Below are 15216 nucleotides of genomic sequence, written 5' to 3'. Positions count from 1 at the left end.
GCTTTCTCTTGCAATCCCTCATCTCTATATATACTTCCATTTGCTTCCCCATTCATCTCACTCAACTCTTAGTCTCTTAGACATTCTTTCTAACTTAGTTAATCAAGCTGACGGCAAGGACGATGAGTTCCATTAGAGTTTATGCTTTGCTCTTTATAAGCTTCTTCTTGTCTGGTTTGATGCAAATATCACATGCACAAGAAACCACACCATGTTGGAGGGTTGAAGGAAAGGCGATCGATCAAGGAATAGCTTATGTGCTTATGCTTGTAGCTCTCCTTGTCACTTATCTGGTTCATTGATTCTTGCCAACATGTAACGCTAAATGAGTTTATTTACTGAACTCATTTTTCTGCACAAGTGTATCATTTAATTTAACTATATACATCAAGTAATCATTGTTTTTTTTTTATCATTTTTTCTAATTTTATGTGATTTATATCTATTGTCTGTCTCAATGAAAATTTCGGCACTAAATTAAACAATGGTAGTATGATTGTAAGGACAGTGGTTATAATTAAAGATATTGCTTGAGATATTAAAACAAATTTAATATTATGTGAGATATATTAACAAATTTTATATATATTTAAGTAACCTATAAGCGATCATGACTCATGAATCACACTATATTTATTAAATAAAATGAGAAAATAGAATATGAATTAAATGCATGATCATATAGTCCAGTCCATCACAAGGTGAAGGTAAATCATTCCATTATCTTCAATATGGTAAGGAATCAATAATTAATATTAAGCATCCTCCATTGCCTGCGTATTAATATGTTTTTAACGTTCTATAATAGTAGATTTATATATGACAAGAAGTATCCATGAAATTGCAATTGTGATTTATCTATTTTAAATATATATATATATATATACACACACATGAAAGGCCTTCCAAAGTTGATGAAGGTTAAAGAATTTTATTTATAAATATGCACTTGGAGATGTAAAATATTTCAAGAAAGTGTTTATGTAGTTATATAAAAGTAATATTATAAAGTATATATACTTTTAATTTTTTTTTTTTTTGAATAAAATGGATAAACCACAGATTTATTAAAAAAAGAGAGAAGGTAATAGAGAACACCAAGTACAAAAGAAAATTAAAGTACCAGACATAAGATAAAATAAAAGACTGTTTTTCTCACCAGGGATGAGGAAAACAAATCAGAACTGAAGGAAAAAAACAGAAAAGACAATGAGAGAAAAGATAACAAGCCGGGCCGGTGAAGTCAACCATCAGGAGACACAGGCCTGTCTAGCAACAACGAGAGCGTATTACTCCTGACTAGAGGTATGCACCGAATCACCAGCGGGATCAGTTGATCTAGAGCTAAGGAAGTTAAGAGATCGTTTAATCCTCTGAACAGCATCTGAGGGTTCCTGCTGGTGGGCCTCCGCATCTGCAGAAATCCAAGAGAGAAGCAAATTAGCTGTTTGGTAGAGAGTAGAAAAAATGTGAGACTGAATTTGATTAAAAAAACGGTTGTTGCATTCCAGCCAGATATTCCAGAAGATGGCTCTAGAACAGAGATCCCAGATAATCCTGAAAGTAGGATTCAAAGAGGGGATCTAGGTGGTCCAGATATTAGAGACAGGATGGAAGAGTCTCAATATCTAATAAACATTTAAAGTAAGACCAGATTCTTTCTGAGAAAATACAATCAATGAAAAGGTGGTCCACTGTTTCTGAGTTGTTATGACATAGTATACATGTGTCAGTGGCATTTGGATTACAACCTTTTTTAAAAAGATTCTCAAGAGTCAGAATTTTATTATCCCATGCAAGCCAACAGAATAGAGTTATTTTACTAGGTGATTTTATCTTCCAGAATTTGGAGTGAAGTTGACTGCGGATTCCCCCATCAATAAGGAAGTTGTAGTATGATTTGACAGAGAAGGCTCCATTACTATTCAATGACCAGAGAAAGGAATCCTCTTGGTCATTGGGACAATTCGGAATATAATTTTGAATTATGTCAAAGTCGTCTGTGGAGGTTGTTGTGAAAGTATTACCACTGGAATTAAGAATATGAAAAAATTGTCTGACTGTAATCCAAGGAAAAGAACATTCCAAAAAGAGTGATGGCCAACGATCTTTTGGAGATATACCCTCCAACCATCTATCAAACCAGAAAAGTGTATCATTACCACTCCCAATTGATTTGATAATACATGATCAAAATGAGGGTAGAATGGCATTAATTCCCGACCAGAAGAAAGACTTATTTCTAGGTGGTTGATGGTATAAAATGCCAGGCGATTCTCTAATGGCGTAATTGGCATTGATTATCTTGGTCCAACAAGAAAATACTTTTAAATTCACTGAACAGAATTATTGAAACATCCACTCTGTGAGTGTTATGATATATATATATATATAAAACGACGGAGTAAGAAATTTTTTTGAGGTGGTACAAAATATTTTTTTAGAGGTAATTAATTTTTTTTTAGAGGATAAGTAAAAAAGTGAAGGAGTCAAATTAATAATAGATTTTCATAAATATTTTTTAATATATATATACTAATTTATAGAAAATTAGAACAATAAATTTTTACAATTTCTTTTTGTTACTATATAAATAATTTATTAAATGTCAAAATACTAAAAAAAATAAATAAATAAAATTTTACAAATATATTTTTTTTAAAATTGATGGTTCCGGTGGGGGTGTGATGTGTTAAGTTCACTCAAAAACTCACTCAAAGATTAAACACTCACACACAATCAAAACAAGATAAAGGAGACAAGCAAATTGGTAACCCAGTTCGGCACAACCTTGCCTACATCTGGGGGGCCAGGCCCGGAGAAACAATCCACTAAAAGAGATATAGGAACAAAGAGTACAACACTCACTCACTCTCTCAATACAAAGAATATCCTCTCAAGATTGCCCGACGGCCACACACTCAACTCTCACCGAAGAGTCTCTCACTTGTTGGCTCCATCCTAAATCTTCTAGCAGGATGTCTTATATAGACGCACCGACGTCTACAAAGTTACCTCTTTTAGAATTCTCTGCGGCTTCCTAATTTGGACACCTTCCAAAGTTAGATGTTGCAACACCCAGTTGAAACATGGCCCACCTTCATCGAACAGGGATCGAGTTCTAGCCGAGATGCACTCGAATCTGCGACCTTCAACCTCCCGGTTCCTTCGATCCCGCCTCGTGAGCGCTTAACTCGACCCGAGCTCCTCCCCTGCCATTGCTTCCTTCCTCACATCACTTGGAAGGTCTCCCTCTCCCGAGGGACGTGCCCACCAAGGCACACGTGATCATCTCACCAAAGATAGCCACCGAAGATCTCCCGATCTTCCTTTCCAAACTTGGCCCAAGTTTGGTCTTCCAAATGATCTTCGTTTGACTCATGGAAATATTGTTACTAAACTTGATCTTGTCTTCATCCAAGTTTAGCCTTCAATATCTTTAAGCATGATCTTTAATCATCCATGCTTGGATCTTCAAATCTCTAATCATATCTTATGCAATCTTCAATCAATCTCCTCATATGACTAGTCTCCATGAATAGTTCAGCCCATAGATAGCCCTTGGATCTTTCTTCAATTAGTGAAGCTAAATATGGTCTTGATGATCTCCTTGGCATGTCATTGACTTATTTAGTTTGTGTCTTCAAATAGCTTCACACCAAACTAAATCTTGTGTCTTCTAATAGCTTCATTCCAAGTTTAACTTGTGTTTTCTAATAGCTTCATATAATCTTCAAGATCTTGATCTCTTGCCAATAATAGAATATTCCTCTCTTCAAATAGACCTTTCTAAAAAGGAGTTCTATCAAAGATATGAATTGTCATCCCGGATCTTACCAATGATAGACATACCTAAAATAAAACTTACCTTTCTTGAAGAGATCCTATAGTCTTGATGCATTGTCCAAAAATAGTTTATCATCATATGATTGTATTGAGAGGAATATCTACTAAATAAAATCTTCAACCTTAATCTCCACTTTTGATCTTCATTAAATCTCTTCTTTGATCTTCATCACATGTCATGACCATATGCTATGTCATTATTTTAATCACCTCTTCTTTGATGAGTCACCACATGCCACGTCATCATCTTTCATGTCACCACTTTGAGCATCATATAATGTCAATCCACGTCATCAGACTTAACAAAAATTATAATATTTCTAGACTATATAAATTAATTTGCCAAACAATAGACTTTTGTAAAAAAAAAAAAACTATAAATATAAATTAATTCGTAAATTATTAAAAAACCAAACAATAAATTATGATTCTCCTCCGCCCATGTGCAGGCATTCATAGAATGTATCCAGATTTTAAAAATAAAAATAAAAGAGGAGATGCATGGAGAGATAACGAATATAGAGGAGTTATTTTTTATCTTTAGTAATTAAGGGGTTTGAGGGGTTGTGAAATAATGATGTAACGACTGTAAATGACTGACCGGTTTGAGCGGCTGATCTAATGTGTCTCAAAGACTGAGCCTCATCATAAATAAATATATTATATACATATATATATATATATATATATATATATATATATATATTATGTGCTCATGCATGTCTTAATTAAATTAAATTCATGCATGTATGTCAAGCTAGTTTGACCAGCCATTCTTTAGAATTAATCAAAGAAGCCAAATTTGACGTGCTGCGTCTGACCCAAGGCACCGTAAAATTTAGTAAAAAAACTAAACTTGACTAGGTTTAGCTCTTGGACAATATTTTTCAAAGTGGGAAATTATAATCTTCATGTAAATCATAGACAGATATAGATGCATGAATCGATGAATACGAGCCATGCATCTCTCATTTTTGAAGTAGCATTAAACAAACATAAGATTAATTTTCAATCAAAGAAATGTCTGATATAATTTTTTTTATAGACTAATTAATTCTCAACTCAAGTTAGAAACAAAAGAATAAAGAAGCCAAGTGAAGTTTAAAAAATTTATAAAATTTAATCAAGAAAATATATACGTAAAAATAATGCCAAGCAATTTTTAATTTTTCAAGAAAACTATATACATATAAGTGAGAAATTAAAGCCATTAACACTGTAAAGAAAATTGAACAATTGGTTTAATTGGTCAAATTGTCTGGCTCATATTGAACTATATATAAACTATATGATGAACTTGCACATGATGCATATGTTTTTGGCTAATTTAATCATTGAATCAATCCATAGCAAACTTCAATTAATTATACGCACTTATATATATATATATATATGATCTAGTCACATTACATCCCAATCCTTCAACGGTTCAACCCATGTGTTATTTATTTCCTAGCTGTTGACTAGATCAATTCATCCCCATACATCGTCAACCCAAAAACTAAAAAAGGTCAACAAATTAAGCTAGGACAGCCATCATAGACCACCAAATTAAAGCATGTCATTCCTCACCTCTATATATATCTACTTCCATTTGCCACCTTCTTCATCTCATGCACAAGTTCTTAGTTTCTCACATCTAGATCTAACAAGCATTCTTTCATCCCTTTTCAAGCTGATCATAAGAGAACTCTTTGGTCACAGCAAGAAAAATGAGTTCTTTGAGAGTTTATGCTATGCTCTTCATAACCTTCATCTTGTCTGGTCTGATGCAAGTATCACATGCACAAGCAACCGCACCCTATCGGACGGTTGATGGAAAGGCGATCGATCAAGGAATAGCTTATGTGCTCATGCTTATTGCTCTGCTTGTTACATATCTTGTTCACTGATTCTTTCCAACATGTACTCCAAATGACTTCATGCATGTGAACTTCCCATAAATTGTTCTGTATCATTTATATATCAAGTTAATTTATCATTGTTTTAATTTTCTGGTGTTTGGATCTAGTCTCTCAGCTCTCAATGAAGATTTTCTGGACAAAAAAATGGTAGTCCTATATTTCTCTCAAAATTAGCATTTCTTATGAGTATCATGCTTGAAATACTCTAAAGCATCACGTACTGTTTGAATGATATTAACGTCAGTATAGATATAAAGATTTCAAAGACCTCCATGTACATGTATGTCTCAAACATTAATTAATTGAAAGTAATCATGACTCATGAACCACATTATATATTATTTCAAAGACCTCCTCTAACATTAATAATTATTTACAAGTTAGATAAAATGTTGTTAAAATTAAACTAAAAAAGAAAAAAAAAACTTCATATTATATCTCACACTTGCGCTCTTAAATTTTTTTTTTATACCTCAAATTTTTATTAATTATGTTCTGAGTTAGTATCATAATTTTTTTTTATAATATTGTTATTATTTGTTTTTCAGTATTGCATTTCCCAATAAGCTTATGTTGTTCTCATGTTGCTATAAGTTATGCTTGTAATGCACGTGATTTATTCATTTTTTTTAACAGAAAAAAAATGATGATCATTCAAGACCCAAACTATGTATGAACTGGGCTAATTAATTAGTATTATAACTCAAAAAAAACTTTTGGTGTCAAATGATTTTAACTATAGAGCTTAGCCTTAATATATATATATATATAGCGAAATGTCAAGACATTTGTATGTAAAACATCCGCAGTTTAGCACAATAAAGATTAGGGAGCACAGTGAGTGTTAATTGGATTTTGTTTTGGGTTGATTAGTTATAATTTTATTTATAAAAATTATTATAGGTCTAGTAAAAATAAGTACATTCTACGTATTTTTCACTGTGTTACACTTCATAAGTACAATAACTACTATTTATCAAAATCTGAAATTGTTGATATATCCATAAATTTTAAATCTACAGGTCAATCCTCTATATATATATACTATCAACTTAGATTATTGAGCTTCTTCTCACCGTTCAGATTTTGTCGTTGAAATTAGAGACCATGTTTGACAGAATTTTTTTATATAAAATTGACTAATGCTTTGGCCTTTTCCAACGTGACGATTTTGTGTTCAATATATGCATATATATATATATGCTTACGACTTCTATACATATTATATAAATAGTGTGATTGAACTTAATAATTAAGTATTTTAAGATCAATCTATAATGATGTTGTCATCATATATATGAATACAAACTAGTAAACAAAATAGTGACTAAAGACTCATAATAGAGACGTTGTTCCAAATGTTGACCATAATACCAGCATTATCCTAAAAGTCATTTGTTTGAGCCTTATACTTGGCATGACGTACATTCACCTATGAACTGAACCAATAATTAAATTTTTTCCATCAAACTATGTTTTAAAAATCTTTTGTTATGTTTTTTATAAATTCTAATTAAACCAAATTTATGCTGACTCCATATAAAAATTTTCATTCCAAATTTCATATACAAAATAAAAAACAGTCTTTAATTGGACTGAGATATAAAATATTTTATTAAAAATAATTTTAATTTATAAAATTTTTAACACATCCACCTCACATAATAAATTTTTAAAAGATCATTAAACTACTGTAACTGTTGCACTACTGTACTTATCTGTCTTTTTGATATATACTTCTTTTATCGGGTAGCACTTGTCGCCATTCATCAATAAAGAAAAAAAAATTTAACACAACTAAAATTTAATTTTTTGACTGCACACCACCATCAAATGCATGACAACAAACTTGAATCAAAGACAGAATAAGGCATGATAATATTACTATTAGTATAAAATAATATTCAAGCAAAAAAATTTTATAATAAATGAATAAACCATATAGATTAATCTAAAAAAAACAGAGTACAAAACAAAAGATTAACACAAGAATAAAAATAATCAAGCAAGTGAAGCTGATGAAAAGGATACATACTGAAAGGTGCCTAATTCCAACTATCTCATAAATTTGTTAGAAGTTGCAAGGCATGCATTTATGTCAAATTAATCAAAAAGTACAGTGCTACCTGCTGTAAATTAAGACTAATGCTCCAAGACTCATTCTACGTACGGAGTGAACTATATGTATGAATTATTCCAAATTGATCAGTCTAAATCTTCAAACAAACATATATATATATATTAAATGATGATGGTTAGCCAATACTCACGGACTGGTTCAATTTATACTGGTTGTCAATCTAAAGCAATTACCATATATATAACTCGCCTTTGCTCACAGTTTAAAATGCGAGAGTGCTAATTATCATGATGGACATGATGAATAATACATGGGGTAAGAGCTCTCAAGAGGAGAGTTAGGTGCAGTATAAAGAATACCAATTATGCAATCTTATATGAAAAGTTAAATGGGCCAAATAGTACAAATAAAATGGAGAAATTACTATGGATGAGACTGAGAGGACTTTGGATGAAGATAATAAAGGAGAAGAAGAAGGTTTTAGACATGAAATCTCCTGCAAATGCATATGATCCTGACTCATATGCTAAGAATTTCGAAGAGGGGCCGGAGATGTTAGAACCGGCATATCTGCAACTTTCCTTCTCCGCACGCTATGCCAGACCTTCAAAAACCTTTGGGAGGCTTCAGTGATCACACACACAGATATATATATATATGTGTGTGTGTGTGCGCACACATGTATTTCTTTCAGTCTAATTATATATTTATGTATGTACAATAATATATTTCATGCTTTTGAGTGGAAGTAATTAAACAGTGAGATTAATTGTTTGAATTACTATTTGAGGCTATATATACATGTAACTGTCTATATATATATATATATATATTATGTATGTACATTACATACTGCATGGTTTTGACTGGAAGTAAAACAAGCTATGAGAATTGTTTGTGTTGGAAATATAGTATCACATCGGTTGTGTAATAGAAGTGTAATGAGTTTATATATAAGTATAGAAGTTGAGCCACTAAGTCTTGAAACTTTTTAGTGTAAGACCCCTAAGTCCACATAGAGCCCATATAGGGCCCATTAATACCAAAATATAAAATCTAACTTGGTATCAGAGAAATATAGTGGAGCCACCGATGTGGTACAAGTCCATGTGTGTATGACCTCTGAAACACAAGTAGTGTATAAGTCCATATAAACAGACTTTTGGTGTACAAGTCTGTGCAAGTTCGACCGAATTGAACTTAAGGGAGGGTGTTGGAAATATAGTACCACATCGGTTATGTAATAGAAGTGTAATGGGTTTATATATAGGTATAGAAGTTGAGCCACTAAGTCTTGAAATTTTTTGGTGTAAGACTCCTAAGCTCATATAGAACCCATATAGAGTCCACTAGTACCAAAATATAAAATCTAACCATTTGTAGTTCAGTATTATAAATATTAGTGTTAGTTTTAGGCATGCAATATATAATTTTGTACCAACTTTTGGATTTTCACATGACGTAAGAAACCTTTTGAATATTACCATATTATACAAACTATCATTTATCTAATGACGCTTTTGAGACTGTGTTTGGATTGAGACTGATAAGTGTAAGAAATTAAGAAAAGTTAATTTTAATTAGCAATATGTAGAATAATTAAACATTGTTTATCAGTTTGATTGTCTTTATGATTTTTCTTTCTAACTTAAATTGAAATCCATAAACATATTAGTTGACAAACTGTTACCAATATTGAAATTTTCTGCTAAACAGTACACTGATAATTGCCCGGATTGACACGAACATAAGACTTGATCAGTTCAGTCACATTAATATTTATGAATTAATGCGGTCAATAAAGAAACTATTGAATAAAAAAATGCGGCCTTATAATGACCAAGCCAACCATGCCCATTACCTTGCATTTGCTCCTATATAATAACCACATCTATCAACCGCTCCCTTCATCTCACTCACAATTCTCTCTTTAATTTCTTACCTACTCTTTGCTTAGGTTCTGCAAATTGTTCAAAGGATCAATATGCTTATATCGTTTGATCATCAGTTGGAAAGCAAAATGGGTTCCATGATCAGAGTTTATGCTATGTTCTTCATAAACTTCTTCTCTGGGTTAATGAAAGTGTCACTTGCACAATTGACTGCACCTTCTAGGATGGTGGATGGGAAGGCCATTGATCAAGGAATAGCTTATGTTCTTATGCTTGTTGCTCTCCTTGTTACGTACCTTGTTCACTGATATTTATATTGTAATATATATATATATATATATATAAGAGTACAAAATGGGTTCCATGATCAGAGTTTATGCTATGTTCTTCATAAACTTCTTCTCTGGGTTAATGAAAGTGTCACTTGCATAATCGACTGCACCTTCTAGGATGGTGGATGGGAAGGCCATTGATCAAGGAATAGCTTATGTTCTTACGCTTGTTGCTCTCCTTGTTACGTACCTTGTTCACTGATATTCATATTGTAATTTATATATATATAAGAGTACTAGTATTTTTTGTTGGAGAATAATTCAAAGTTGTTAGATGATATCTTTGTTTGTTATTTAGTTTAATAAATTGTGGAGTCTTATCAGTTTATTTTAGCCTATATAATGAGTGATGTTTTGATATTTGTATAAGGATAATAAAATTTTTTTTATTCCTTTATTATTATTATTTTTTATTTCTTTTTCCTTAAAAATTCTAACTGGTCATATTTAGTTTTTGGATATTTTGATATTTAAATATTGGTTGTGATATGCTTATCTATTAGATAAGTCTCTATAAATAGTGAGAAGAGTTGTATTAATTTTTAAGTCATTTGAATAAACAATTTTTTGCAAAATGATCCTTACGTCTTTCATTATTTTTTATCCCCTTTCTTTTCCTTAAAACCCAACACTCTTGTGAATCCCAGTAATAAAGGGAATTCAATAATTCTCACTTCAGTGATACATGTACAAGTGTATCAATATTTATCCATAATGTTATAAAGAAATCTATTTTATCTTTATTCTGTTATTACTAGCCTGTTGTTGAGGATGTGATTGAAGATAGGTTGCTGACTGGAGGCATGGACATGCAAGGTCAGTGAAGATCACAGCCTAGGTGAAGGATTGAATGCATGATGCTGCAAGTGATGGAGAGGTGAGAATGGAAGAAGAAGCTGTACAAGCATGGCACTGTACCGAATAGGAATGGTGTGGCCTGCGTCTGATGAGAAGCTGGGATAAGTTTCTCTTTATGTTAAGTTAGTTAAGTTGGTAACTTTGGCACATCAGCTTATTGCATGCAGGCTTTCTCATCATTCAATAAATGTTCCATAAACCGCTACACAAAAACAGCACAGTCAACCAAAACTTCATACAGTCCTCCGTCGCCTGAACCTCCTACCATCCTCCATCGCTCCCCCTTGCCATGGCAAGCGGGGATCGATGACCAACCCCTGTTGGTGTGATTTATATAACGCAAGTATATGCTATCGCAAACAAGTAATATAATGATAAGAGAGTTTATCGTTCCCACGAGGATTGAGCTTATTAATTACCAAAATTGCTAACCCTAATTCTACTTGATTAATGGGATTGAAGAGGTTTAATTTAGAAAATCTAATTCAAGAACTAGAGAGAGAGATAACGAGAAATCAATGTCAAAAAATTCTAGGGTTTCCGAGTTCATCTAGACTAATTCCACCTAGATCATCTAATTCAATCAATCAATGTTTGTTTCTTATGTTGTCATCAAATTTCCCTAAATTATATATTGATCTTTCTCAAGCATCAATAGCATATTCCACTAGATAAATTAACATCATCTTTGAGATAACTGTGAACCTATGGAACTCATTAAATTCTAGAAATTTATAATGATGCATACAACCTCATAAATATCTCTATCTTATAATTATTGTATGGTATTTTAACCAAGACCTAATTCAATTATCACCTTTTGGTCTCAAATCAAATTACTAATCATGCAATTGGTGATCAAGCAATCACAAGCATTAAGCATAGATTAAAATATCCAACATAGTCTTCAAACAAACATCAATTAAATTAAACAAAGATGAATCTAGATTTTCATAGTCTAGCTACATCGTAGCCCTAAAAAAAGTATTTAGAACATCATAATTGCAAAGTTCGACATATGAATAAGGTTCATAATCAAATAAACAAAGAAAAACTAGAAACTAAAGACTGGCAATGAATCCGCGCTAAATCTTCGCTCCCAGACTCTTGATCTCCAAAATTTTCCCCTTTTCGTCTCAACCCTAGCCCCTTCTATAACATAAAAATTGGGGTAGCGCCTAGGCGCCAAAGACTGTAGCGCCTAGGCGCTATAGTTTCTGTTTTGCACCTCTTAATGTTGTAGCGCCTAAGCGTTGCATGCTAGCGCCTAGGCGCTAAATTTTATGTTTTGCGTGTTCCCTCTTTATTGAAATTTTGCTCTTCTTTCTCCAATTTTGTGCTTTTTACATGTTCTTTCTTCAAATCATTCTCTTTCTTTTCTACAATGCAATAACAATAAGATTAGGAGTAAAATTGGTTCAAAATAATTCAAATTTAATTCATTATGAGTTAAAGAAGGTCTATATATTGAATGTAAATTATACTCATCAGCCTCCTCCCTCCCGGTAGCCTAAATCTTGGGCACAAATTGCCTCAACTCTTCTTCAATCCACAGATAACTCATCTCTTCACAATCCTCACATTCTCAACAAACTCAAAGATTCAACCACTGACTTCATCCGCCATGATGGTGATTCCATGAGTCAGGCTCACCTGAAGTTTCAGCATGCGTTATATGCAAAAATTTTTGGGAAACCTCCCACCTTTGATTAGGTTAAAGCCGAGCTTCTCTCCAAATGGAGTGCTTTCGGAGAAGTCCTCATATCCAACTTATCCAATGGATTCCTGTTATTCAGATGCTCCAATCACCAAACTATGTAACATCTTCTTTTGGACTGCCCCTGGTCGGTAAATGGCGTTATACTTCAACTCTCACCATGGAAGCCTTTCTTTGAACCCACTTTCGCCAATCTTAATACGGTAGCCGTCTGGATACAACTTCATAACCTACTTGTTGAGTTTTGGCAAGGCGAAACCCTAGAAACAATTGCAAATCAGTTAGGCACTCTCATTAAGGTCGATGACTTCACTTCCTCCTTGACTCGGTCCAAGTATGCTCGCCTCTGTGTTGAGATTGACTTGTCCAAGCCGCTCAGGCATGGCTTCTGGATTGGCGATGATCTACACAAAGTCTTTGTGGTTGTTATGTATGAAAGGCTTCCAACCTTTTGTTACACCTGCGAGATGATTGGGCACGACAGTAACTCATGCTCTCTGTCTGAGATGCCTGGTGCCGGTCAGACCGTTCCAACCCGCCATTCGTGGTGAGTTGATACTGATCCTACCCTGGTATCAAGCGTCAATGACCAGCGCATGGAAGACTCCGAGCCCCCTACTGATCAACCCTTGTCGGAAAACTTTAAAAATACTGTTCATTCCCCTCCGGACTCTGACTATGGCCTCTGGCTCCTGGTCTCCCGCCGGTGTGGTAACACTCGCGGTTATGGTGGCGGCACATGTGCCAACCACGTGACCCAGGATGATGCAGCTGATACATATTTCGATTCTGCCAGGTCCCGAGGTGCGTCACTTCGTAAATACGTGGAGGTAAACGGTTCGCTCCTAGTGGGCGGCCACCTCCTCCTCACGTCATTTTCCCTGCAACCGAACAGTCGTCTCCCCCCATTGCCCAGTCACTTCCTAGCTCTCCCGTTATTGTCTACCTTTCCAATGCATTGAAAACGTCCAAAGGCTCCACTGTCTCTGACAAACCATACTTGTCGCCTAGTCTCCCCAACCATGATGCGCCTACCTTTGTTGTCATGCCTATCGTGCCGCCTAAACCCTCTAATCAAAGCTTGCCCCGTTGTCTTTACCCAAATATTGAAAATAAAACTTCGAGATGCTCCAAGTCCCCACCCCCCGTCATTCGAACTTCGTTACAACCACCAGCCCCCTCATCTTCTCTCTAAGACCCTTGCCCTCATACGAGTATGGTTGACAATATCTCTGCTGCTCTTGAAGAGAATGATATGGAGGAAGACGATACCTAAGACGAAGTATACTCCTAAGACGATGATGATGATATGTCGGCTGATGACGATCCTGATCTAGAACCTGGCGATTCTATGATCCTATTCCAATATCAAGCTGAAGCCCGTCAGGAGGCCCTCATTCAAAAAAATTCAAACATGTCAGACATCTCTCCAAAGAAAGGGAGAATCGAATTAGGAGGCCCTTCCTCTTAATTTCACCTCTCCCCAAGTTTTCTTTATCGGTTTTGTTCTCCAGGAAGTGTTTTTATCTCCTCCTCCTTTTCATTAGTTTACCAATGAATACAACTAAAATCATTTGCTGGAACTACAGGGGCATCTCCATGCGAGACACCTCTTCGAGAGTCTTTCGTCTCATGCGTACTCACAAACTGGTTGTGGTTTGTCTCGTCGAAACCAGAGCTAATTCTGACCGGCTTGATCGTTTCTGCAGGAAAATGCCTAAAAACTGGGACTGGGCTGCCATGCTCTCCAACGGCTTCTATGGTGGTATCATCACTTTCTGGCATAAGTCTAACGGCAGGGTCTCCCCCATGGTTGTGTCTAGACGAGCTTTACATATTATTATTACTAATACCTCCTCTAATGCTTTTCTTATCTCCGTTATTTAAAATTCGTCGCGCATTCGCAGCCAATGTTTTCTCTAGAATGAGCTCTCAAAAATTACTTCCTTTCAAATCCCCTGGCTTGTCGTAGGAGACTTCAATTCCGTGCTTCATATGACTGAGCATAAGGGGGACCAGTTAATTATTATGAGCGCAAAACTCGCTTCTTTCTTGATTTCGTTGATAGCAATAATCTGATTGATCTTAACTACTCGGGCTCACCTTTTACGTGGTGTAATAACCAGTCGAGGTTAGCCAGGTGATGGGCCAGACTCGATAGATGCCTCATCAACCTTGCTTGGGCCAATTTCTTCAAAACAAACACTTTAAAGCATCTCAACAGATCCTTCTCTGATCACTCTCCTCTTCTCCTTCATTCCTCCCCTTCTACCTTGCTTCCTAAAAGTGTGTTTCGGTTTGATAATAGTTGGTTTGATTTTTTAGGTTGTCACAATATCGTGCCCGACACCTGGAATTTCTCTCCTCACGGGAACCCTATGTAGGCTCTTGCGCACCTTTTGTCTAGAACCCGGTTTACGCTCAATAAGTGGCGTCGGTCTGGGATTAACAAGGTGGACTCTGCCCTCAATACCCTGGAAACAGAAATTAGCAACCTTGAAAACTCTGATTTTAACTCAGTTTCTCATTCTCTTCTTATGGATCGTTATGCTAACCTATCTGCCTTGCAGCACCAATGTAGTATCAA

This window comes from Dioscorea cayenensis, chromosome 26 (genome assembly GCF_009730915.1).
Source record: "Dioscorea cayenensis subsp. rotundata cultivar TDr96_F1 chromosome 26, TDr96_F1_v2_PseudoChromosome.rev07_lg8_w22 25.fasta, whole genome shotgun sequence".
Taxonomy (NCBI): Eukaryota; Viridiplantae; Streptophyta; class Magnoliopsida; order Dioscoreales; family Dioscoreaceae; genus Dioscorea; species Dioscorea cayenensis.
Note: the sequence above shows the minus strand (reverse complement) of the source record.